The sequence below is a fragment of the Nematolebias whitei genome, chromosome 14 (assembly GCF_014905685.2).
Source record: "Nematolebias whitei isolate Nwh7 chromosome 14, NemWhi1, whole genome shotgun sequence".
Lineage (NCBI taxonomy): Eukaryota > Metazoa > Chordata > Actinopteri > Cyprinodontiformes > Rivulidae > Nematolebias > Nematolebias whitei.
The window spans coordinates 1,339,838-1,343,777 of record NC_056511.1 but is presented as its reverse complement, the minus strand read 5'-3'; the positions used below and the strand labels follow the sequence as shown (position 1 = coordinate 1,343,777).

The 3,940-nt window shown below is 42.3% G+C and overlaps 1 protein-coding gene across 1 annotated transcript in view; it reads left to right on the top strand.

Annotated features, from left to right (window-relative positions):
- ccdc65 (coiled-coil domain containing 65) overlaps window positions 1-3,940 on the top strand; it is a 15,161-nt gene that overhangs the window by 7,931 nt on the left and 3,290 nt on the right. The window lies entirely within an intron of this gene.

Genomic DNA, 3,940 nt, shown 5'->3' with positions numbered 1-3,940 from the left:
GACATTTTATTGTTGGATGTAACTGGGACCCTGTGTACATAATTTCGTTCCACCACATGTACCACATGAGGTGCGAATGACAATAAAGAAACTCTGACTCTGACATGGACAGGTCTCCAGTCCATCACAGGGACACATGGACAGGTCTCCAGTCCATCACAGGGACACATGGACAGGTCTCCAGTCCATCACAGGGACACATGAACAGGTCTCCAGTCCATCACAGAGACACACAGAGACAAACAACCATTCACTCTCTCACTCACACCTAGGGACAATTTAGAGTTACCAATCAGTCTAACATGCATGTTTTTGGTCTGTGGGAGGAAACTGGAGTACCCGGAGAAAACCCACGCATGCACGGAGAGAACATGCAAACTCCACCCAGAAAGGCCCTCGGACAGGGATTTGAACCAGGGACCTGCTTGCAGAGAGGCAGCAGCTCTACCAGTTGTGCCACCGTGCTGCCCATCGTGCAGTTGCCTGTGCTTTTAATAGATTTTTCTCTGAGTCTGTTTATGATCTGGGAAAAGTTTTCTCAACAAGGACACAAAGTATTTTTCCATTAGATACAACAAGCCCAATCTTTGAGCTCAGCTGGAGGAAACAAATGCATTGCAAATAAAAGAAACCATTAGCTCCTTGAAAAATTCTAAATGTAAAGATGCATTTCGTCTTGATACAAAGTTTTTAAAGTCATTTAAAGATATTTTGTCTGAACCTATTGCTCATTTAGTTAATTTGTCTTTTATTAAACTAGGCCACTTTCCAGAGGATTGGAAATGTGCCATTGTTACACCTGTTCTTAACTTTGGAGATCGTAGTGAAGCTGGCAATTACAGGCCTGTTAGCATCCTGCCAGTGTTCTCCAAGGCTGCAGAGAAGGTTGTTGTTGAACAAATCACTGCATTCCTTCATAGCAATTTTGGTTTACATGGGATGCAGTTTGGTTTTGGAGCCAACCACTCGACTGAGACTGCTACTCTGTACCTAAAAGAGCAAATTAAATCTTGGCTCGTTAAAGGGGGTGTAGTCGGTGCTGTATTTTTAGATTTGCGTAAAGCTTTTGATACGGTTAATCACCATGTTTTATTATCAAAAGTTTCCCATTTAATTTTTTTTCCTGGAGCCTTGGTCTGGCTATCTTCCTATTTATTAAATAGGAGACAATGTGTGAAGGTTGGTGATGTATGGTCAAGTAATTTGTGTGTAATATGGGTGTCCCACAAGGATCAGTGTTGGGTCCCTTACTGTTTAGCTTGAATATTAATGATCTTTCTGAACCGTGGGCTGATGTGAATTTTCAGATGTATGCTGATGAGACTATGATCTATGTACATGCAAAAACAACTGACTTAGTATCTGCTAAACTGGAATATCTTACAAAAAGATTTTGAAGCTCTCGACCTTTAACCTCTCTAAGTGGCTTTAAGAATCTGTTGGACTCCTGGCAGGGACCAATGCTGACATGTTCCTGTTTTTAGTTTTCTACATTCACCTTAGAATCTAGCTGTTTTTTTGTTACCTTTTCCTTTTAGCCATCCTATTTGTAAAAAAACAAAACAAACAAAAAAAAAACCCTGCAGTATGACTTTTTATAACTGTTTATTGTTGTTGCTGTTGTCCATTGTTGTCATCTTTCTTTGTTAAATCAGGTCTCTCTTGTAAATGAGTCCTCGAGGCTCAATGGGATTTACCTGTAGAAATAAAGGTTGAATGATAACTGCTCTGCAAAGGATCACCTGTTGTCTAGATCAGTCAAGTATGATTCTAAATGTAAAGAAAACCAAATGTATGTTTTTTTTCTAAAACCATGGTACAATCTCATAGTACTGATATTTACATTAAAGAGGAAAAAACTGACATAGTCACTGAATTTAAATATCTTGGGGTGACCCTTGATCCAAATCTGAATTTTAAGAAGCATGTTAAGAATATGACTAAAGTCATTAAACTAAATCTTAAAAATTTTAAATATATCAGACATTGTCTTTCACTTGATGCAGGTAAGACATTCATGCCATGATTTGATCCCGTATGTCATACTGGATCACCTGCTGGGGTCAGGCTGGTGATGGTGTTTGAAGACCTCTTCAACAGACTCTAAAAGTTTTGGATAAAAAGCCAGTGCACCATCACCACTGTAGGATTTTAGAGAAATACAAGCTTTTGAGCTTTGAAAATGTTAGATTTTGTAAATTTTGTCTTGTTTATGGCAGCACGGTGGCACAGCTGGTAGAGCTGCTGCCTCTCAGCGAGCAGGTCCCTGGTTCAAACCCCGGTCCAGGGGCCTTTCTGGGTGGAGTTTGCATGTTCTCTCCGTGCATGCGTGGGTTTTCTCCGGGTGCTCCGGTTTCCTCCCACAGACCAAAAACATGCATGTTAGACTGATTGGTAACTCTAAATTGTCCCTAGGTGTGAGTGAGAGAGTGAATGGTTGTTTGTCTCGTTTGTCCCTCTGTGTCCCTGTGATGGACTGGAGACCTGTCCAGGGTGTCCCCCGCCCCTCGCACAGTGATTGCTGGACATGGGCACCAGCGACCCCCGTGACCCAAAATGGAAGAAGCGGGTAAAGAAAATGGATGGATGGATGGATGGTTTGGCCCCCCCTCTGCTGTCTGATTTTGTGTATACTCACCACTTGGAGACAATCCGATCCATGAGGATCTCATCTGGGAGAAATGTGTCATCCCATTTTGCCGTACTGTTAACGGGCAATCAGCTCTTTCTGTAAAGCTACTAATCAGTGGAACGCAGTGATGATGGTGTGAGGAGCTGCAGCTCTTTGAGTTTTCAAATTTAATTTGAAAAAACAACTGCTCAGGTGTGCAAACATTAACTGTAAGACTGTGTGCCAGTCATTGAGTCTGCACGTGTGTTTTTGTGTATCGTGATTTGAAAGCATTTTATAGCGTTATACTTTCTGTTTAATTTTATTATTCATTGTAGATCCATTGCTTTTCTTTTCTTTTTTTTTACTTGTCAAGGGACTGCAGATGCAAATTAGCTTTTGCTATAATCTGGTACAGCGCATCAAATGGTGACATTTATGTTGGAGTTGTGCATTGTCCCTTTTTAAATAAAGTTCATTCATTCAATGACATACCTGAGGGTGAGAAAATGCCTCAGGAATGGAGAAGAAGTGCTGGTGGCCATTTTTAAGAACAATGATGTACAGAGTTGTAGCAACTACAGGGGAATTAACTTGATGAGGCACACAATGAAGATCTGGGAGAGAGCTGTGGAAACTAGACTTAGACGAGAGGTGACTCTCTGTGAGCAGCAGGATGGTTTCATGAAGAGAAAGAGCTCCACAGATCCATCTTTGCTTTGAGGATGATGATGGAGAACAACAGAGAGGGTCAGAAAGAACTCCTTTGTGTCTTTGTGGATTTAGAAAAAACATCTGACAGGGTGCTGAGGGAGGAGGTGGAACAGTGAGGCTACAAGGAGCAGAGGTCACAAAGGTGCAGGACTTCAAGGACTTGGGGTCCACTGTCCAGGAACATGGGGAGTGTGGTGAAGAGGTGAAGAAGAGAGTCCAGGCAGGATGGAGTGATGGAGAAAAGTTTCAGGAGTGATTTGAGACAAAAGGGTGTCAGCAAAGGTCAAAGGAAAAGTTTACAAGACAGTGGTGAGACCAGCTATGTTGTCTGGTCTGGAGACAGAGACATGGACAAAAAGACAGGAGACAGAACTGGACGTGTCAGAAATGAAGATGTTGAGGTTCTTCTTAGGAGAGACAAGGATGGAGAAGATCAGGAATGAGATCATCAGAGGTACAGCACAGGTTGAACACCTGGGATATAAAGTTAGAGAGGACACACTGAGATGGTTTGGACATGTCCAGAGGAGGGACAGTGGTTTGGACATGTCCAGAGGAGGGACAGTGATTTGGACATGTCCAGAGGAGGGACAGTGGTTTGGACATGTCCAGAGG